The sequence below is a fragment of the Panulirus ornatus genome, chromosome 66 (assembly GCF_036320965.1).
Source record: "Panulirus ornatus isolate Po-2019 chromosome 66, ASM3632096v1, whole genome shotgun sequence".
In the NCBI taxonomy this organism is placed as follows: Eukaryota; Metazoa; Arthropoda; class Malacostraca; order Decapoda; family Palinuridae; genus Panulirus; species Panulirus ornatus.
Window position 1 is genome coordinate 21,296,151 of NC_092289.1, and position 23,506 is coordinate 21,319,656.

The following is a 23,506-nucleotide window of genomic DNA, read 5'->3' on the forward strand; positions in this document are numbered from 1 at the left end:
GAGCAAAAAAGATTTTAAAAAACACGTTGGGTTTTAAGATGTGACTTCGTCACATATGATTATTTAAAAAAAATCATCAATGTAACAAAAATAGTTTTCATGCTCGACAGTAGTATCTTTATGATAAGGTTAGAATAAAAGTGTCAGATATTCCATGATGTAAGAGAATCAGCAACCAGGATGAGAGAGAGAGAGAGAGAGAGAGAGAGAGAGAGAGAGAGAGAGAGAGAGAGAGAGAGAGAGAGAGAGAGATTGTTGAAAGGATATCGTGCAGGTCAGGTAGTTTAGCAACTTACTGGCGTTAGTCATCATGACTTGACTTGGTGTTCTACACATGCCGAATGAATTTTAACCGAATTCCCTGAATTGATTTTGTCTACTTATGTCAAAATTATTCCATGAAACTTGTTTAATCTAAGATGTTTGGTATATATGCAGTAGGTATATAAGCTATCCTATCCTGATTTCCGTGTTTACCTACCTGCCCTTGCGAGGCGATAACGTTTTCTTAGGAGTGTTCCAGAGTTGGGTATTTGCCTGGATATATCAACACTGAAAAGTTAAATATATACCTCATAAGAAACGTACACACACACTGCATGCATGTACAACGTAGCCTGCACCTACGAGTTCATCTGTATTACTTCACCGTAGCAGGTTTGGACCCTACCAAACATGTGCCTTGTTGTAATAGAAGTGTACTTTTCGTAGAGGACATTACCGTACCCAAGTGGTCGTGTATTTCACACATACAAACATGTTCACCCTCGTAGGTTTAAGGCCTCACTACATTTACACATGTAGGCTACTTTATCTTGATTTTCATGCATCCTACCCTATGAGGCGATTACCTTTTCTTTCACATCTACTTTACCCGAGAAAGCGCATAGCTCCACCCTAACAGGCATTTTCCATCCAGAAATATAAGTTAATTCTAGCAGGGAAGTATATTACTGACAAGTCCTACTTCATCGTAACTGGCGTGTCCCTCGCGTTAGCAGACATTCAGCCACTTCACCCAGTCCAGCAGCATGCACCTCACCTTGGATAACGGATATACCCATTATGGAGGTGAACCAGGCAGAGCAGTGTGATGCCGGTCAATTTGCTGCCTGATATGGGTCGCTTGAGGCCTAAACTTTGTGATACGTCGTCGAACGGGGTCGTTGGAAGCTGCACTGGGATTTCTTAAGTGCGTTCCTGTGCTGTAATTCATGTTGCTGCTTCTACAGTTACTTGAATTACTGTTTGTGTATCTTTATTTGTAGTCGTGTTATAAAGTTGTGGAAAACTAACTCGACCTTACCTAAGCTTAATTACGTTAAGAAAAGTAATATTTTGTGCCAAGCGGGAAGTACGCATTACAAGAAATATAGAATTTAATAAAGTTTTATATTGCTTATTCTACAGTCTTACATTTGCCAATAATATATATCAGTTCTCAAAACACAATGACAACCTACGTATTAAGGAACCTTGGTGACACCATGAATTCTCCTAACCTTTGCGAACATTAATATGATTACCCCGCGGACGCTCAAGTTGTGGAAATAAGGTAAACAAGTGCAGTCTGGTAAGTTTTCGTTTAATTTTTATTTAAATACCCCGTATCATATAAGGATAGTGTGTTCAAGGTACATAGAAGGCGAATCGAAATTCGGGAATTGTGTGAATGAATAATCAATTTCAATATTGGAGACAATCTCGTGAGAAAATAGACGTATGGGAGCTTCTCACAAAGTCTTGCTTCCGCGGATAACGTCCGTGTTTCAGTTATATAGACCATAGATACAAGGTTTTGGATATTCCTGTGATTGAGATCTCTTCAGATAAGTGAGGTATTTCCGAGAGGGGTTGGCAATAGTGGGCCGTAGTGTGAGAGTGGGGTTGGGGGGTTGTTGGGGGGGGGGGGGGGAGGAAAGATGCCTAGCTCGTTCTTGGATGATGACTCACATCCACCCAGACAGCACTAGCACCACGTGTGTCTAGGTTCAGCGTTAACATCATGTCCAGTTCACAGTCAACTGAACTTAGAATATATTTAAAGGGAATTATGTCTTGATAGTTTGAGTACCTTTGTTATAAGAAAATACTTTGAATCTCGCCTTATGAGGAACTTGTGAGACCTACAAGCAGACTGCCAGCCAGCGCCATCAGACACTTAAGTCAACACACTCCATGACCATGGACTTGAAACCTGGAAGGATAAATCCCGTTGAAACATCGTTTGAAGAACTTTACATAAGTTACCATCATTACCACAAATTTTACGTTTAATGTTATAAGCTTACCTGTAATACTGCTCTCGACCCAGCTTCCTGTTATCTGCCATCATTACACTTAATCTCACCATCACCTCCGTTTCTGTTATTTTTGGCGCCGATACGACTCATATTTTGGTAGAGAAGGCTGTCAGGAAAATAACCTGCACATAAGTAAACAATCCTGTCATAAAGATTGATTGTGTGCTTGTGTAATACGACCCAAGTACAGCTATGGATAGTATTGTTGTTATGCTGCACTTTTTGTTCGCGCTGTGGTAGATTCTTTGCTTATTATTGTCATGTCTACAGCTTCTTTCTCAACCACATTTACTGCTATAATTGATTAAATTACTACTTTTGCTTCTGTAATTACTACCTCACTGCTCTAAGCGTACTATCATCACTTTGTACCTGGAGTAATATTAGCATATGATTGTATCGATGATGATTATAAATAGTAGTAGTAGTTTTACGGAGAACACCTATGATAACAGCATATGCAGATGAAACTTGGATATAGCGAACATATAAAGACTAGACGCGAGAGTTGGAGACTGCAGGAACAACGGGGGAAAAAAAAAATTCCTCGTTGAGGCGTTACCTTGACCCGGACAATCCAGCTTCAGCCTCCAGGAACACTGCGTCAGTAGAGATACTCTAGAAACCATTACGAAATAATTCTCAAATCTTAGATATTACTTTTATTGTCAAACGCAGTGTTCTGGTTGACACATACATGTAGGACCGAGAGACATATATACGGAGGACTACAGTTGCTTCACAGATAGATGAATGAAAGTAACTGTCCGAGGCGAAAAGGCAGCAAATCCACTTGAAGTAGTTCGCAGACAGTTATCATGTACATCTGAATCCATAACTTCGCATCGTTGCATTCTTCTTCTCTAAGAATATTGTAAAATTTATGAAGACCCAAATCGTAAATAATTCCCGGGGTCAAATCGGATGCAGATAGGGAAGACGATGTGGATGAAAACGCAATTCTCTTTACACTACATTGATTAAGGCAACTATTTTTTTTTTATTTATATACTACGCTGATTAAGGCGACCAAAGCTTTATTATGTTTCTTCATACATCATGTTAAGCATTTCGGTTTACCTGAGTTCCAGCGGCCGTAACAGTCAACGGCCAGTAGTCAGAAGATTTGGTATTTTGTGTTCCATGAGCTGACACCCGACGGCAGGGTTAATGCTTGGCCTCACACCAGCCTCATAAAGATTAATCTAGGACGACGATGGCGGGAGAAAAAGAGTTGGGGCGCGCACAGTCATAGACGAGGAATGTAAAAGATAACCATTCCTAGGTTGGGATAATTTTTGTTCCGTGGTTTTATTCATAAAGTTAGATTCTCTCTACGCCTCTGCACAAATCCCATCACAACCCTCCTCTGCATTCACATAGTAGTAAGACTTGATGCATGTTACCATTTCATTAGTCTCAGGTTTTCTTCTGGGGAACCGTGGAAGTTCTGAGCGGCAGGTGCGGGAAATGAAAAGTTCATTTCTCAAGACGTGATGGACAGCACTTGCAGTGTAACTTTGAGTGATAGCGATAGAATCCGCATCTTGTGCTCACGTTAGTCAATGTAGGCGTATGAGTTAATGAACTTGAGAGAGAGAGAGAGAGAGAGAGAGAGAGAGAGAGAGAGAGAGAGAGAGAGAGAGAGAGAGAGAGAGAGAGAGAGAGGAGTACCTGTCTACTTATGAGTCCATCCGAAGAGATATTGCCAAAGGGCAGGGCACTCCCGTATCGTGCACCGTGCTAATGTGGGATCAGAGAGAGAGAGAGAGAGAGAGAGAGAGATGTATCCTAAATAGTGTGAATGTAGGCGAACAAGCAGTGGGAGGTACAACCTTGGGGGCTTCTTAAACACGGCGTCACTAGTGGTGTGCCTTGTCAACACGGCTGGTGTGGAAGGAGGAGGAAGGGAATGTGGAGGGATGTGGATAGAGAGCGTGCGGGCAGGCAGAACTCTCAACATGCTTATGTGCAAATTGAGACCTTGAGTGTAATTCTTAGTTTTTCTCGACTGGAGGGTCACTGAGTGGTAGGAGGTTCTCTCTCTCGTTGACTTTACACGTCCTAATAAAAGTCTGAGAGAGTGATAAAAGAACACAAACTAGAACGTATGCTCAAGAACATCTATATGAATGACGGATTTTCATGAATTTGTACCAGGAAAGTACACACAATCAGTTATTATTAGATCATTTCAATAACATTGGGCCATAGTATATGACACTATATTGCAAAGCAAGAGAATAGACGCTGCATTTTCCGAATTGTGTAAGGTATTCGACAAAGTAACAATAGGGAAAGGAGCGAAACATCAAGGGAAAGGTAGGATGATAGGTACCCAGTGATTTATTGATTATTATTATACAGACACACTCCGAGTGATATGCACTGTTTGAATGTAATCGAATCTAACACTGAAAGACAATTAATTGTTTCAGGTATGGAAGGATATGTACGAGGTTAGTTGTTGACGGGCAGACTGGACAAGGAGGCTGAAGACAGACGTGATGACCATGCCAGGTAAGATTTTTTTTTTTTCTTTTGATAGGCATGTAGTGATGGGATAGTGAATGTACTGATGAGATAATGAGGGGGATGAAAGAAGTTATTTGTCAGCTCAGACGAGGATGATACAGTTGGTTGGCAAATATAATGAAAATGGTATAATCAGCTCGAATGAAAAGAGTAAAAATGAAATATAACGGAATGCACTCATGTATTTTCATGCGACACAACTATTTTTTTCCCTGTTAATTTCAATGTCAGTAAAGGGGATTAAATGGTGTCTCGAAGTTTGTAAGCTTGTCTTCAGGGTAAGTAGTTATTCAAATCCACAAAGTTTACAAGGTCTGCAACGAATGAAAATGTACAATACTGGTATTTTGCAGATAAATGTACAAGATTACTAAGGTGAGGCTATTTGTGTATAGTTGTTTTAATGGTATTATCACTGTAGACTCAAAGGATGGCTCGGCATCAACTGAGTAAAACATACAAAGAGAAGTTTGTTAGGGGGGTCATATGAGATGTTGTTAGGTGACATGTTGCATCACAGGGATATCTCGTATAGTCTTAGTGTTGGAGGCAGGGGTATTTCACTCGACATTAGGGTTACCACAAGCATGTGTAGCTTCTCTGCTTGTTGCATCACATGAGGGAATACTAGTGTGTCAAGAATCTTTGAGAGGATTCTCTCCGCAAGGTTGGCAATTTTTTTTCTTAGTGCACCTCCACAAGCTCTGATGGCGGTGGCGCAGAAGAGGATGAAGAGTGCACAAAAGGTCCAGGGGTAATAATCTGTGCAAAGTTTATGTTGCAGCCCCTGCCCAAAGCCTATGTTAGATCTCTTTTGATATTCTGAATGAGAATTATGCCGTCAGGTTGGTGATGGTTTCTCTTATAAAGTGTTGTGGTCCTGATGTACAGTCACAAAAGAAGACATCATCTGCATTCAGTTTGAGAGTGCTGGTGGACAATAAAAACTCCAGCGTGGCTAGTTCACATTTGGTGAAGGTTAACCAGTTATTCGATCTGACCCTGGTTGTGTGGATGCATGCATTGACCTTTGCAAGCACCAGTATCAGCTTGTCCAGGGTCACCACCACTACAAGTATAGGACTCACTGGCTGTTAACTTCTCAGTGAAGGAAGACGTAGTTTCGTTTACATCTTTCAGGAGAACTCCTACAGCATCTGTTACTGTGTCAGGTATCCTCGTGATTTGTACATTTTTTTTTTCATCTCTTGTCTCAGGGATGTGTTCTGAACAGTTTGTTTCACTCGACGTAAATCCTATCTTCAAAGAAATGCATGAGTAGGTAAATTGTGTACCGGAACTCAGACAGAAAAAGATAATTACCATCGGTAAGGGAAGTAACCAGAGGCGAGGAGAAAATGAAAGCCAACAAATTAAGATGGCAAGGAGAAACCGAAAGGTAAAGATGTCAGAAATGGAATGAGGGTGAGTGGATGATGATATGGAAAAAAGAGTGCCAATTAATCCGTGGTGAAAGGGTCAGCACATTGACTCTTGGGCATGAAGGGAGTCATCTGTCCACACTGATTCATAGAATCGTGTCCTTAATCCCTCCCTTCCTCCTTCCTCGGTCTGACGTGTATCTGATCTCGGGTTTTCCCCTTAGACCTCTAAGAGCGCCTTTCTCATGTTGCTTGTTTTTAGAAGTGGTGGTGTGATGCCGTCTGTCCTCGATGCTAGAGCTAGGTCTTGGGTGTTCAACTCGTCTGTCCTCGATGCTCTAGACCTCAGATGTTCAACTCGTCTGTCCTCGATGCTCTAGACCTCAGATGTTCAACTCGTCTGTCCTCGATGCTCTAGACCTCAGGTGTTCAACTCGTCTGTCCTCGATGCTCTAGACTTCAGATGTTCAACTCGTCTGTCCTCGATGTTCTAGACCTCAGATGTTCAACTCGTCTGTCCTCGATGTTCTAGACCTCATGTGTTCAACTCGCGTGTTTTGCTTAGGGTGATGCGTGGGTGTGGGATTAAGGCCCCACTTCCCACTGCCTTTAACGCACAGCAGGTTCCAGTGGTCGGAAGCGATGGCTTGCAGCTGAGAGAGAGAGAGAGAGAGAGAGAGAGAGAGAGAGAGAGAGAGAGAGAGAGAGAGAGAGAGAGAGAGAGAGAGAATAAAGGTTTAGTGTTTTCCACAATGGTAGGTCTGTTGGGTGGGTGCCCACCTCTCTAAACTTCTTCAAGGACCCCATTCACTCCCACCCACCACCCCCCAGGCAACCTTTCCCTCGGCCCCCCACACTGGCCTACTGTGACCGCCGCACGGGAATGGGGCTAATGGAAGTACCTACACGCCCATAAACATTCCTGCATTCATCCCATAACCTTACGTCCTCATGGACTAATTGCGTCCAAATCCTCGCCATCTTGGAATACAATTGTACGCCTCGAATCCCCCTTGCTCTCGATATGCATTCAGTACCATTCATGATCTCCTGGTGTCTTGATTTTAATATTTGCCGCTGGAGCAGCGGGTTTATTGGACACAACCTCTTCATACCGAGGGAGGTGGCGCGAAAGATTACAGAATGCGCACCAAAGTCCAGGGACTGGCCCTCAGTAACTGCGTGATACGTTAAGTGATAATTACCAGCATTTGGGATTTGCGGAAAAGAATGTGGGTATGTCCCCAGCGTTCGTGGCAAGGGCGGCTGGTCGTCTCAAAGGAAAGTAAAACACGAATCCATGAGATAATCTTCAGTGCTATAGATTTCTGTGATATTTAGAACTGTTTCGTTTTTCTTTCATTTTGATTTTTTTTTCTGCGGTTTGATGTTTCGCTCAAAAGGCTGTTATTGTAAATGTTTGGACTCTACTTTTGTCTTTTATATGTTCGTGTACTGAGTTGCGCAATGCTGTTCATCTTGAATATCGAATGCCCTTAAATTGACAGATATTCGCACGAGTTGTTTTAGGTATTTCTAACGTGTGCTTTTTTGCCGACCTCTGCGGGCAAAGGGGGTGTCGAGGTGGGGAAGAAATATACGCAGTGCTTCTCAGTACAACCATAATGTTGTTGTTGTTGTTGTTCTTTACTAACAGATGTTGCCATCACCCGACTGAAGGAAATCTGTATCGTAACACTTGCTATTTCCTCCATGCGTCAGTTCTTGCTCGTCGCAAGGTTTGCTGCAGGACAGTTCTGTATGGCTGACGCGCTCGTGGTCTTCATAGGGTGCGTGGTCATAAATGGCCTGCAGAGGTCGTTTGGTCTGTGATGCTTGGGCGTCCTCCTGCACGGGGAGCCAGTTGCGTAAATGCGTTCCCGAGTGGATGACCTCATAGCCAAGATCATCTGGAGGTCCTGCGTACACAGGGACTTCCATCCTGATTTTTTTTTTCGAGCTGGGACCGTCCAGTCTTACGTAACTAGAACCCCCCAATCTTCTGTTGTCCTCTTCTAGCACTGTCGTGTTCCACACGTCCCCTCGAAGTCGAAGGTCGTGTGCCGAGGGATTGGGGTCAGGGCTCATAGAGCTGCTCGTCATGTGATTCACGAGGGAGGTCACGGGAGGGTAAAGGGGTTAAGGAGAAAAAAATAACAACAGCAAAAAACAAGGAGTATGGGGAAGAAGGTCCCCCTTGTAGCACGTCACTACGAAGGGGTATTTGTTCAAGTGCTTATGCGGTTGGGTAGGATAGTCTGGTTCGGGTATACTTTCACTTTAGTGTTAACTTCTTTGATAAAGAGGCACAGATGCATTGTTGACTTGAACATATGCATTGTTTACTTGGATAGGTACATTGTATACTTGGAACCATCTGGTTTAGTGGTACAGATGCATTGTTTATTTGGACACATTTAGTTTAGTGGTACAGATACATTGTTTACTTGGACTGATACATTCTTTGCTTAGACACATCTAGTTTAGTGTCACAGAAACAGAGAAAATTGAAGCTTGTCCTGAAAACAAAGGATTTCGGTAATTATGGTGGCACTGGTGATGAAGCTCGTAGGGAAGATATATTATCATTAGTAAATGATGAATGTAAAGAACCACTGTAAGTCTTAGTAGAAATAAAGGCGATTGAGGTGGTGATCATCATGAAATTATTATGGATAACTTTACCATATTCCAGATATAACTATTTTCATGTAGCTATTATCGTTATCATCATCATAGTTTTATATATCATTACAGTTTATTGTCAGAGGCCAAGGGTATGCAGCTCAGGGGAGGGCAGCAGCAGGGAGAAAAATTCCTCCCACTGAGGAGCTAGCTCTCCAAAGACGAGGTTCCCTGACGCCGAAGTACTGGCCATACTTCGCCTGGGCTCACGTTCCACGTACTCCCTGACCCACTTCAGGGCTCTGGTGTGCCCAGTCACGGCGTACCCCAAGGCCGAGGATGGCGAGGGTGTGTTTAGGTTGGGGGGTTTGGTACTGGGGTCGGGGGTGCAGAGGGAGGAGTCTGGCAGTGTGGGGAGTGATGTTATTGGGGCGGTTGAGGATGGGGGGAGGGGAGGGGATGGTAAAGTCTGGTGCCGGGTCCCTCGGAACGCATACTACGCCGCGGTCATAAGGTTTACGCATTTTTCTCTTCTACTCTGGTTGTGTAATGTGTTGCACTTTGGTGCCGTCCGTCTGTTTTGTGTACAAAATTCACGGTAATTTTGCACTGCATCGTTTATCCGTTCTCTAGATGGGCCAGCCTTCAATGAAGCGCTTGTTCTTAAATAGTCTCTTTCGTCTTGGGAATAAACTTTTGAAATCTGAAATCAGAATTTATTCAGTTACATTATCCAGAACTCCTTTTTGGAGGCTTCTGCAATAATAAGATCGCTACAATCAATAAGAGGAAAGGATTTGCTGGCAGAGGACGTTAACAGCGAAACAGACAGACATACTATATATATATATATATATATATATATATATATATATACACACACACACAATACAGACACAGTGATATGCGTGTGTCTATGTGGGAAGGGCGCGGGGCAACTGAGTATTATCTTCACCATTGTGGTTAGTTGTATTGTGGGCATGAAGGATCTTGAGGTATGTATGTAATGTTGTAGGGATGGCTGGTGTCCAGAGCGCAGACGAGAAAGTACATGTAATTCGCATATGTCTTGGGAGTGTGGTTTCAGATGGATGTGTCTGGTGGGGTGACATTTCATTAAGACCGAGTTGGGAGGTCGTTTGTTCAGTGGTTTTCGGGTCATCTCGGTGTCTATATACTTCGTCTGTATACTTTTTGTTGAGGGGGGGAGGTATTGTAAGTATAGGTTGTTGAAGTGTTGAGCTGGGGTAAGCTTTGAATTTTATTTCGGGGATGGTGGTTTGAATGGGAAGGCTCTAGTGCTGATGCAAAAAGAAAGAAATAAAAAATCAGTTGTCCTCAGCATATTGAGGTGGGATTGTAATGGGAATATCTTTTGTTTTATTGTGTTGGTGTTGACTTGTTGTGGGTGGTAGGCTGGCAGTGCTGTTCTGAATGGTCTGTTTTACGGGCTTTGTTATATTCCTTTGTTATGAAGTGGAAGACCTGGCAGGTGAGGCGTAGTTTAGGATGGAGGGGATGAATTGTTTGTAGAGGATACTAAGCGATTCTTTTTTGTTGTCCAGAGCTGATACCAGTTAGTGTTGTAAGGGTGTTTAGTTTGTTTGATGCTTATATATTTGATGTGTTTGCTGTGTGAGTGAATGTCACGAATGTGTCGTAAGCGATGCCCAGAATAGTTGATATTTTGTTCAGAGGGAGTATTTGGCCATTTAAGGTGACGGGAGGGTGTAGGTTAGGTTCGTGTCTGTTTGGGGTTAAAGGGGTGACCGAAGAATTCTGTGATGTAGACACTCTATTCTGGGTGATCCGTTGTTCCTCTTGTAGAATGTAGTGTTGCATGTTTGTTGTTCTTCCTATGGTGTTAGGGTGCTGGGTTTTGATTGTATGGTCGTCTTTCCTTGGAAGGACCTTCACACTGTGGTTTGCAGGTGTAAGTATTAGGAGGTCATTTAAGAAGAGATTGCATTTGGAGAAGGACCATGGCACTGACCTTTGCCGCTCGAGCATGGCAGTAAACCTAGCTCCGCAAGAGGCATGGCAGCAAGCCTAGCAAAGTTGGAAGATGGCTGAGCCCGGCGAACCTCACCACCAACATGACCTACTTACGGGAGCATGGCTCGCACTTGGAGGGTGGTCTAACATGTGCCTACATAGAAAACTGGCGATATAAGGTGTAGATGGTGCTGGTGGGAGTTATACAGTGTTAGGGTGCTGGGTTTTGATTGTATGGTCGTCTTTTCCTTGGAAGGACCTTCACACTGTGGTTTGCAGGTGTAAGTATTAGGAGGTCATTTAAGAAGAGATTGCATTTGGAGAAGGACCATGGCACTGACCTTTGCCGCTCGAGCATGGCAGTAAACCTAGCTCCGCAAGAGGCATGGCAGCAAGCCTAGCAAAGTTGGAAGATGGCTGAGCCCGGCGAACCTCACCACCAACATGACCTACTTACGGGAGCATGGCTCGCACTTGGAGGGTGGTCTAACATGTGCCTACATAGAAAACTGGCGATATAAGGTGTAGATGGTGCTGGTGGGAGTTATACAGTGTTAGGGTGCTGGGTTTTGATTGTATGGTCGTCTTTTCCTTGGAAGGACCTTCACACTGTGGTTTGCAGGTGTAAGTATTAGGAGGTCATTTAAGAAGAGATTGCATTTGGAGAAGGACCATGGCACTGACCTTTGCCGCTCGAGCATGGCAGTAAACCTAGCTCCGCAAGAGGCATGGCAGCAAGCCTAGCAAAGTTGGAAGATGGCTGAGCCCGGCGAACCTCACCACCAACATGACCTACTTACGGGAGCATGGCTCGCACTTGGAGGGTGGTCTAACATGTGCCTACATAGAAAACTGGCGATATAAGGTGTAGATGGTGCTGGTGGGAGTTATACAGTGCAGACAAAGCTTGGGGTGAATAAGCGGCAGCCTTATACACTCCGAAAGATAAGAATTAGAACGAAATGAAGAGGGGAGGGAGTAACGGAATATAGGGATTCTATTTTATGACGCAAGAGCGGCGAGTCGTTCGTGCACTCATATCCATCCTGTGGACTGTAGACTCAAAAGAGGATATTGGGTGCACGAATGAAGAGTCCAAGGGCTGGACCTCGGTGGTTGATAGTTCATGTTACATAATGAGGCAACTATTTATATAGACTGGATAACAACGAATGAATTACTTCAGTGAAATAGTGAACTGTTTACAAGGATTGAACAGTAATTATTGGATTATCTGACAAGGTGAAGTAAGTACAATACGCTAAATTACGATACTTTTTATGTATCTCATATATACCGTTGTTATGGATTGAATGCCTACATATATCGTGTAAATGTTTGGGTAGAAATGTCTCTGAATTCACTAATTGTACAACAGCCAGGAACGTAATTTAGATTGTGAGGGTAAATATGCATTTCAATATATTTTCTTAAGGTGGTATGCAGTTTGAGACAGGGTTAATCACTGAGGTTTTGGATATCTGGGGTTGGGAAGGTTCCTCTCGTATATGGTAAATCACTAGTCTTTATGAGGATATAGTGCACAGGAGGTGCCTTTGATAGGTAAGGTAGAATGGCAGACAGGAAAAATTAGACACGTTCAGAGATAAAAAAAACAAACCCAACCGGCTTTTAATGTAATCACCATGGCTTTTATTGTGTAACCACTGTTATAATACTTCTCATATAACGACTACGACCTTGACAATACTTCTCTATTGACCGCTATAACCCACGCTACAAGCTGCAGTGTGGCCGAGTAAGACAAGCTGCAGGATGTGGGTGTGGGTGACGCCGCCCGCCAACCGTTCGAGCAGAAGCACCTGCTAACCTGTCGCCGTCTGGAAACCTTCATCTAGTAGAAGCTTGTAGCGAATACTGTTATAAAGAAAACAGATGAAGCTGTAGCGAATACTGTTACAGAGAAAGAAAATAGATGAAGCTTGTAGCGAATACTGTTATAAAGAAAACAGATGAAGCTGTAGCGAATACTGTTACAGAGAAAGAAAATAGATGAAGCTTGTAGCGAATACTGTTACGGAGAAAGAAAATAGATGAAGCTTGTAGCGAATACTGTTATAGAGAAAATAGTGGGATGGATATAGTGTATATTTAGGTCTTATTAGGTCATACTCAAGCCGTAAACAAGTCAGTTTAAAAAAGAAAAAAAAAAAATTGCCGTGTTGAGTCAGGCGCATGTTGTCATTGTATGTTTACTTAAGAATTAAACCGCTGAGATTACTTGAATAATGAGATAAGCTTCATGGTGGTTATTAACATTTCGATCCTACATCTTTTAAATGGAAATATTGAATACATATGTTAGTGTCGTACTGGTAATCAGCCGAAATGATCAAATTTACGCGAATGGTCATTTCGTTAATGGGACTGCAGGCAGGGGTTGCAAAATTGAAAGTATTTACTTTTTTTAAGGTAAAATTTAGGAAATGGCGGAGAGATATACTAGTAAGCGTTCCAAAATTGGGAGACATTTATTCCGATCGGATATCACCATAGATAAAGTTAGAGAGATAAAGGGGGCGGTAGCACGAACACAATAATGCTCTGTATGATATGATTCCTCCATAGAAGAGTTCAGTGCGACCTTTTGGTGTGTGGTGGTCGTGCCCTCGATCTGACCGTTGAGGGCCAGATCAATAGGCCAACCCATCACACCCACGGGGTTCATGCCGTCGGGTCAAGGGCAATACCGTTGTCGTTAGGGGTCGCACAGTCGTGCCGAAGGGTCGTAGTACCCTTGTGGTCAGCATCGTACGACAGTTATAGTAATTACGTTTAAAAACCAGTTTAGAAAAAAAAAAAGCATCGTACAGACTTGCCATACTGTCAAGGTAAATTGATACCGTGCAGCATTATACAAAGATAGATGTCATAATGGTATTTCAAACGAGTGTAGAAAAATATGCCTCTTACGAGGATAATGATCATCAGTTTGTACAGAACATGGAGACCCATCTCTTGAACTCTCCATCCAGTAGTGCTTCTCCCACAGTGAGACTCCGATCCCTCAGGGGCGTTGCAGGGGGTTGTTCAGGTTGTTTGCGAACCTAGCTAACAGAAGGGGTTGTTCAGGTTGTTTGCGAGCGTAGCTAACAACAGAAGGGGTTGTTCAGGTTGTTTGCGAGCCTAGCTAACAAATGTTTTGCCCTTGAAGACTAGACCTCGATGAACAAGAGGTATGAAAATGAAATAAAAGTGGTCCAGACTCCGAACTTTTTCTTTTCAGCTTATTTTTTTTTTCTTCCGGGGCCAAAGTTAAATCCCCTTTCCTCCGTGTGTTTACAGCTGTAGATATAATGGTGAACGGTGACCTGTACTTAGGGGTCGTAGGCAAATCCGACATTGCACCGTCCCATCATTTACTCCTTTTGCCAGACCAGTATTAGAATACATTGTGTCATTATGGTAGAGGCGTATCGGGCAATTACTGTACGTTAAGGCAGTGTCAAACAAGGGACCAGTAAGATGACCACGGCTCTGCATGCATTTGCCCTCTTGAAAGGCCCAAACAGGTGACAAGTGCTCCCGTTGTGGGCTGAGTAATATGATACGACCATGTAATGTGTTTGTTGAAGTTTGCACTTAGGTTCCATGACGTCAGAAAGTCACTGTGCAGATGACCTTCGTCTGGACTTTTAAGATATTCTTATCCCCATCCCGGAATGATGATGGTGTTGGTGGTGATAATTACGGGAGCTCTTTTTTTTTATGTAATGAAAACGCCATGAATGAGGGTACCAGTTACAGGAATGAAAATGACTGTTGACTGATCATGATCCTCTTAAACCTGACCTTTGACCTGATTCTTAAGGGTCAGGTTGGTCAGGTCATCATACTTAGGGTCAGATTGGTCATGTCATCATACTTAAGGGTCAGATTGGTCAGGTCATCATACTTAAGGGTCGTTTTTTTTTTAATTTAGCACCATCGTGACGTACATATTGAAATGCCACTTTTGTTGTCTAAATGCGGTCCAAAATATCGACAGTTTTCTTAGGCCGTTGGCCGCTCTGTCATGAGTGGAAAACCTTGATTCATGGATCATTTATGCGAACGTTTGCAGCGATCGGTTCTCTGGTTCCAGGTAAGATCCGTCAAAACTAGGTCATCCATCAAGATGGACGCCTGCTCCCTTGTCCATTTAGGTTGAACTGATTAATATTGAGACATCAGGGCCACGCAGTAATACACACCAGGCTTCGAAGTGATATGTTGATCAGCTTCAGAGATTAATTACGAAAACTGAGAGGAAACATCACGACAGATGTCAGATCACTCGTCTTAGCTACCCTCGCAAGGTATAAAAGTGATGGCCATGGTCCTTCACCGCTGTGCCAAGTTTCGTTATGGTCAGTCACGGGTGCCAAAGAGCGCTTTTAAAAGATATACTGAACGATGATAGATACAAAAGGGGTCCAGCCATCCTTAAAGATGTACCTCTATCAGCTGGGTCGCATAAGAGGCTATGTGTAGTGTCAGAATGAATGGATGACTCAGCTCGGACATCTCCCAGTCCACCCAACTGGCTTTAGTAAGTCCGTTCTACTGTGCTCAGCTGATCCGGTCATGTGTGTGTGTGGTCATTTGGAGGATGTGTGGGATGGTGTGAGCCGGGATGCGCTAGCTTGGTATGTTTGAGGGAATAGTGGTTCCAACAATGTTGTATGGTTGCGAGGCGTGGGCTATGGATAGAGATGTGCGCAGGAGGATGGATGTGCTGGAAATGAGATGTTTGAGGACAATGTGTGGTGTGAGGTGGTTTGATCGAGTAAGTAACGTAAGGGTAAGAGAGATGTGTGGAAATAAAAAGAGCGTGGTTGAGAGAGCAGAAGAGGGTGTTTTGAAATGGTTTGGGCACATGGAGAGAATGAGTGAGGAGAGATTGACCAAGAGGATATATGTGTCGGAGGTGGAGGGAACGAGGAGAAGAGGGAGACCAAATTGGAGGTGGAAAGATGGAGTGAAAAGGATTTTGTGTGATCGGGGCCTGAACATGCAGGAGGGTGAAAGGAGGGCAAGAAATAGAGTGAATTGGAGTCATGTGGTATACAGGGGTTGACGTGCTGTCAGTGGATTGAAGCAAGGCATGTGAAGCGTCTGGGGTAAACCATGGAAGGCTGTGTAGGTATGTATATTTGCGTGTGTGGACGTGTGTATGTACATGTGTATGGGGGGGGGGGGGGGCCATTTCTTTCGTCTGTTTCCTTGCGCTACCTCGCAAACGCGGGAGACAGCGACAAAGTATAAAAAAAAAAAAAAAAAAAAAAAAATCATGTAATGGATGTGTTCACAGTGTTACATTATTCGATAGCCTAAGAGCTAGCGGGCAAGGTCACCTGCGTAAGCGTAACTGCTTTGTTCGATTTCTAGAACAACCGTGTGGTAACACAGGTTAGATAACGAGCGCCAGTAACGGCCAGAGCTTATTTGATTTACAGCCATTGTAAAAGTAATTTTTGTTTTTCTTAGTTTTAATGGAGTCCGTCGGCGTGAGGCTTGGAATTCCCCCTAAACCTCTCGCAGATACTATGGTAAGAATCCTATCATGTTGTTCAACCTTATCCTTCGTTTGGTCAGGTTTGACAGAAAAAAAAAAAATGCGTTGTACCACTGTTACTACTGGCTGAACGTTGCGTTGTACCACTGTTACTACTGGCTGAACGTTGCGTTGTACCACTGTTACCACTGGCTGAACGTTGCGTTGTACCACTGTTACCACTGGCTGAACGATGCTTTGTACCACTGTTACCACTGGCTGAACATTGCGTTGTACCACTGTTACCACTCGCTGAACGTTGCGTTGTACCACTTACCACTGGCTGAACGTTGCGTTGTACCACTGTTACCACTGGCTGAACGTTGCGTTGTACCACTGTTACCACTGGCTGAACGTTATTACATGAAAGTTGCAAATCATCTTTTTGCACATGGAAGGTGATGTTTTTAGCAAACTCTGTGATGATTACGACAGCTTTTAATCTGTTGGCTAAATCGATTAATCCACAAGTATTTTGGCAGTAGCTAAATTCCTGGTGAATAATGTCCATATGGTTATCAATGTTATAATATTGCTGAACCTTGGAATGGATCAGTGTTTGTTGTTTTTACCCCGCAGCTAGAAGCCTAGCTTGGCCAAGGCTCTCTCCAAATGGCAAGGACAGAAGCAAAGATAACATTCCTGCGGTGCAAAAAGAATCGCAACTAAGACCTAATTGTTGTATACAATATATATATATATATATATATATATATATATATATATATATATATATATATATATATGTGAGCAAAGTGCATAGGAACGCGCACCTTCATAGAACATACAAACTTCCAACAGCCAGGATCGAACGCGAGACCCCTGTGCCACATGCGGGAATGCTATCGCTAGGCTCTGGGCCTTCTGAGACGCCTTCTATGGCCACCTCGGAGTGACCACGAGAGAGTACATGGTCCCAAATCTGCCTGATATCATGGAGCGAACATTGTACTCCCGAGGTGTTATAGCTGGCCTGCTGCCCTCCACACCACGGTGACACCTGGGTGTTGTTATCCTAGGAAAGTGTTTTTGTGTTTACGACTGCATTACCTCCGCCCACGCTGACATCATCACCCCCCGTAACTGAGCTAGATTCGTATAATGAATATTAGGATAACAGACAGTATGAGAGGTGAGTGGGGCAGGAGTGCGTTTGGCTGGGGTCACAAGGAAAGGTCACAACAGATGGTGCAGCCATCGCTAGGACTACAATGCACACCCACTTTGTAAACATTGTACAATGTTTGCTACGACTTAATTTTTCATATATTGGTTTCATTGGTATTAGAGTGCATTGTTGTTGTCTTTTTTTTTTAATGAAAATACGTAATGTTGATAAATGGATGCCAGCTCGTCATTGTAGAGTTAAACACTATTACAAACATTGCCAGTTGGTTTGCTGAAATGCTTGGCTTTGTAGCCCGACAGTGCTTGCACCGTTTCCTGTTTCTATAAAAGCACGAGTGAATATTGAACCACCGCATTTGATTCAGCGATACAGTATGAAATAATAATAAAGAAAATGCTGGCGTATGATTTGTTGGCGTGTGATAGACCGTGCTGATTACTTCACTATGGTGTTTAGCCAGCAATAAGTCTTCTGGAACGAGATTTTCTTGCTTGCTGCTGTTACAATTACGAAGGGAGTAGAACCAATAGGTTTATCATGACCTGTGTGAGCCATTTATAGAAGCCAGTGACTCTTAAAAGGCCAAATAATGCAGTCCCACAAAGAACAAAAGAATAAATTAAATGGCCTTGCTTGGGGAACATGGTATTAGTTCTGACGAATATGTCAAGTTTTTCAAGAAAATATGGACACAAACCTACAAAACATATACGTCAGGTTGCTGAAGTTTAACTTGCACCTTCTGAAAGATGTATCTGCAGACATATGTTGATACAATTTAATTCTGTCCTTCTCCCACTACATTTTTTTTTTGTATATTGAGCTGAAAGATGACTTACTGGGCAACAGCCATGATTTATCTATAATGTATTTCTCTTACCTTTCGTAAACCCGTCATGGACGCTGATGTTATGAGGACATCACAATAGGGAAACATGGTATAAAGTCTGAGTACGTAAAGTGTAGGGCAAATAGGAGGGTGGTGGTATATTTCTTCATTTTCAAGTGTAAGAACTGTTGTTGGTTGATGTGGCAGAAGTGTACAGTTGATTGATTGATGAAATCTGAACTTTGTAGTGTATGGGGGAGGGGAGAGGGGGAATTGACGTGGTCCACGTCATTGCAGAGTTATAGCGATTTGCTGTGACTTGTCAGTTGTAGAGTTGAAAGGAGTTCATAGCTGAATGGAATTGACTTAGACATGTGTAGACCTGCAGTTGACATAACTTAGAAAAATGTAGATCTGGAGTTAAAGTGTACGTGGCTTCGGGTAGAGTTATGAAGGGTTCACATGTAGAGTCAGGGGGAGACGACTTACCTTAATGCACCCTCTGATGGGGCTTGATGTGGCTCACATACATTTGTCTCTACTTAAGAAGCCTACCTATCGAGTGCATCTGCTTTAGTAGACTGGAGGAGTTGACAGTGGTAGACATGAGAGGTTTCAGGAGATGAGTTGAGGCCACCATGGTGAGGTGAAGGAAGTTGTGTGTGTGTGTGTGTGTGTGTGTGTTGTGGTGAGCGTGAGTCACTGGTGGGTCGGGTCTCACGTGCGCTCCACCCTGCACACACACACACACACACACACACACACACACACACACACACACACACACACACTATGAATGTTAACATCATACGGAAAGACAAAAAGTGGTGAGGTAGTAAAAAAAAAAGATACAATAGATGGGGTCGCTCGAGTGTGAAACTCCCTTCCCGTACTGTACGAGATGGTAATTACAACACACACACACACACACACACACACACACACACACACACACAGTGCATTACAAGAGTGGTAGATGAATGGAATAGATAGATTGAGGAAATTGTAGATGCGGACGTCATACATAAGTTTACAAAAGTTGTAAGATGGTTGAGAGTTTTCAATAGATGTAGAATTTCCTCCCCGTACGGTACAGTGATTATAGTTCGGTAATTGCACACCAACCGTAATTGATTAAGTAATCATAAATAGGAAACTGCACACCAACCGTAATTGGTTAAGATGTAAGGGGAGGTGAGTGAACAGTTCCCGTAAATTTCTCTCTTGAGTTACCCCTTGTGCTCGCTCGCTTAGCCAACTGTGCAGGTGGGTAACACTGAGGCCGGTAACTGGGGAGTCGATCATTTCCAGGCTTCGCTGACGTGAGTTTCCACACCCCCGGGATACAGACGTGTAGAGGAGGAGGAGGGGAATATGAAAAAAGATGCGAGGACGATGGTGAAAGACGGAGTAAGTGTTTAGCCGAGGGAAAAGGCGCAGTTGAAGAATGTAAGATACCGTCTAAACTTCGCTCCTCACTGTGTTGTGGATGGGATTGCTATTCTCTTGAGAATATAATATTTTAAATTGAATATGAGAGTGACGGGTGAGGTGACATATCTGGGAAGAATATTTCAATTGTTCTCCGTTCTGAATGAGAACTAAATTGTTGCAGGACTGAACTGAAAAGTTTCCTGAGTTTGACCTGAAGTGTTCTTGATGAAATGCGGAAATAGATGGTCATTTGTCTTGTGGGGTCGTGAAAGTGTCTGCACACGTCAGTGGTATGACGTTCCAATCGGAAGTGGCTATTACTTTGAAGTTTCGAAGGGTTTGTCCTTCGACGACTTTGAAGCTTCAGTGGTTATAACCTTAGACCGCATTGGAATTCAGGAGGGTTCATCCTTCGACTATTTCGAAGCTTCAGTGGGTATAACCTTTGACAACTTTGAAGTTTCCAGCATTTCATCGTTCGGCTTCTATGATGCTCCAGAGGGCTTAACCTTTGATCACTTCGAAGCATCATATGGTTCATTTTTTTTTTTACTACTATGAAGCCTTTAAACTGGTTAATCTTTTGACTGCTTTGAAGCCTCAAAGTGCTCATCCTTTGACTACCCTCAGGCGTCAGTAGGGTCATCTTTCGACTATGAAGCTTCAGTGGGCTCATTATTCTTCCCGTTCAAAGTGTTTCACGTGAGAATCCTACGAATGGCACCTACATGCATGATGTAAGGGCTACCTGACCCAACTGTACAAGACGGCGCGATGCCTTCGTTATGGTGCTCTGGCCTTTGGCCCGAACATTGAGGGGTCAGGTCAAAGGCCAAGCCATCGTACATGAAGTGAGGGTGCATAGTACCCAGTTCCTCAAGAGAAGGCCCTGCATATTACTCCAGTCAGCGCAACAGGAGTTACAAGCAAACGACTCTCTGATGTGTTGTTACAGACCACGGTTCTTAACTACCGTATTGGTGTCTGAGTTTTGTTTACTTTTGATAACCGAAGGGAAGGTGTAGTAGCCATTGAGAACCCATGGAAGGTGTAGTGCCTTGGAAAGCCTGGAGATCTGTAGAAACCTGTTATAAACTGTAGTGTTCACAGGGAAATTGCTGTAACGTTCCGACTCCAGGGTTAAGACACTCTAACCTGTAGCCTAACAGTACCAGGAAGGAACTGTGGACAGAAATGACCCGAAACAGGTCGAGGTGACCTGAAATAACCCCTGTGGGAAGGCTCTTTGACCTGCAGGAATGCATGGTGAGTCACCATGGGAGGAGAGAGAGAGAGAGAGAGAGAGAGAGGGAAGCCGGCACGCACGCCGCTTCTCTTTTGTTCGTCTGACACAAGTCTCGGTCCACATTCTCCCCCTCAGGATGCTCTAGTAGTCACAGGAAGTTCGTGAGTTGTTAGGTGGATACGAGAGCTGTTCATACTGGTCTCTCACAGTTGAGGGTATTAGAACCAGGAGTTGATCGTGTCTGATGATGGCACGTCCATGCTTTGTCTTTGTGTGTGTGTGTGTTGTGTGTGTGTGTGTGTGTGTGTGTGTGTGTGTGTGTGTGTGTGTGTGTTTCGCATTGGAACCCTTGGAGATCTTTGAATGTGAAATTGAGATCACAGCAGCGAATTTGTACAGCCATTATAGTTTTATGAGAATTCTCTCTCTCTCTCTCTCTCTCTCTCTCTCTCTCTCTCTCTCTCTCTCTCTCTCTCTCTCTCTCTCTCTCTCTCTCCTTGTGTTTCACATAACGTGAATTATTTTTTCCCAGAATTAGAATTCGATATTTGCCCTTGAGAGGCGTGTATGTTTGTCCATCCCAGACTGTGATGCAGAGAGGGACGTGATGCACCGACCAACTCCTCCTCCGCCAACCCCAAGTCTTCACACAGGCTACACCAACCCAGTCTGCGGGTTTAGATGCAGCAGAGGCGGTGGAACACCACGGCACAGCACCCTGGCTTTACTCTGTGAACTCTTTTTATTTAACATAATCCCCTTTTATTAATGATTTTCTCTTCTGTGGAGCTTCGTTCTTAGACGCAAACATTCGATGGTTCATCTGTGGCTTGTTGAACTACTGACTTGTGGACCACAACCACGCGAGTCTTGCCTTGTAGACCCTGAAAGTCAGGGTTGTAGAATTTGCTAACTTTACCCAGCGTCATTTCCAAGCATTACTTTTAAGGTATGAACCTTGTATTAAACAAGCTTTATAATCCCTATGACATTAGCTTGTATGCCTTATAGAGTTTGTCTTATAAACCTTTTGAACCTAGTAAACTTTTGTTGTGAACCTTTGAAACTTTGGTTCATAAACCCTTTGAGAACCTTGTGTGTGTGTGTGTGTTCATTCGTCAGAACCTTGAGTTGTGAACCTTTTTAAACGTGGCATTGTTAACTGTAGCAACTGTGGCTAATGACCCGTTTTAACCTTGACTTCTGAACCATGTGAACTTGTGTGTGGATCTTCTCTGAGGCTTGACTTGTGGCCCCTACAGTCATTGCCTGTGAAGAAGATAATAAACCCTGACGTGTGGGAAGCCTGAACTCTGGCTTCTGTGTGTCGGTTTAAACCGTCACTCTCTCATCCTCTTGGTTGCACAAGGTGCACGAGATCTTGCTTGTAAGCGTCATTGGTTCGTGAGGCTTGTCGACCTTGGCGGCTTGTGAGGTATCCAAGTCCCTTGCCTGTTGGACCTTGATCTTCACATTAGTATTCGTTGCATTATGAAACGGGAAAATTCTTAGTGTGTGTGTGTGTGTGTGTGTGTGTGTGTGTGTGTGTGTGTGTGTGTGTGTGTGTGTGTGTGTGTGAGGGGACTGCGGTGATTCCAGAGCACATCAGTACCATGGCGCGTGACTTTTGCCTTTTCCTATAAGCCTCTGGATATATAGTGTTTTCCGACGGCTTTATGGTGTGGTCTTTCGCCGTGGCCCTTGGTCGTGCGTCTTCGTTTATGGTTCCTGGCTGTGGTCTTCGATTAGGGCCTCTGGCTGTGGTTTTTGGCTATGGCCTCTGGCTGTGGTCTTTGGCTCTGGTCTCTGGCTATGGCCGTGGGCCTTAGATGTTATCCCTTCTTTGGTTCATGCTGTGGACCATGGATGTGTACCATGGACGCAGTACCACGTGGTGGTCCCTAAGATGGAGGTCCCAAAGCTCATGCCCTCCCCGGCTGTGGTGACCAGGTTGGCCGCGGTGGGCGGTTGTAACAACCATAAGTGCAGGAGAGCTGTGGCGGGCGGGTGCAGCAGCCCGCCGCCGGTGAGGCCGGGGTAGAATGACGGCTGTGGTTGGGGCCCGCAGCAGGAGCAGCGTTGAGGTGCAGGTGTGGCGTCGCGTCTTGGCTTACCTGTGGCCGACTCTCGTCATCCCTCTCCCGTGTTTTATCTTCTTTATGTATAGCTATGACGAGATAGATATGATAGACAGATAGAGAGACGCTGGTGTTTTCCATATCAGGGTCACGCCTGTGGAGGTAGATATGTTCGGCCGTTCTTAGCACGTAAAATCAGCAGCTCAAAGGATGGAGCGCTCCTAAGTCTAGCTGTGGACGGAAAGAAGCAGACATTGTATCGGCCAGCCTTTGAGTGGCCATGGTTGACTCAGTATCTTATACAGTGTCATATATATGTATATATATATATATATATATATATATATATATATATATATATATATATATATATATATATATATATATATATAT

At 43.7% G+C, this 23,506-nt stretch overlaps 1 protein-coding gene across 5 annotated transcripts in view; it reads left to right on the forward strand.

The window, feature by feature from the left end:
* The window catches only part of LOC139746870 (two pore channel protein 2-like), a 108,989-nt gene that overhangs the window by 18,505 nt on the left and 66,978 nt on the right, over window positions 1–23,506 (forward strand). For all 5 annotated transcript variants that reach the window (XM_071658514.1, XM_071658515.1, XM_071658513.1 and 2 more), the window contains exon 2: window positions 4,742–4,823. The gene's annotated coding sequence lies outside the window, so the exon portion shown is untranslated. The remainder of the gene's footprint in view (window positions 1–4,741; window positions 4,824–23,506) is intronic.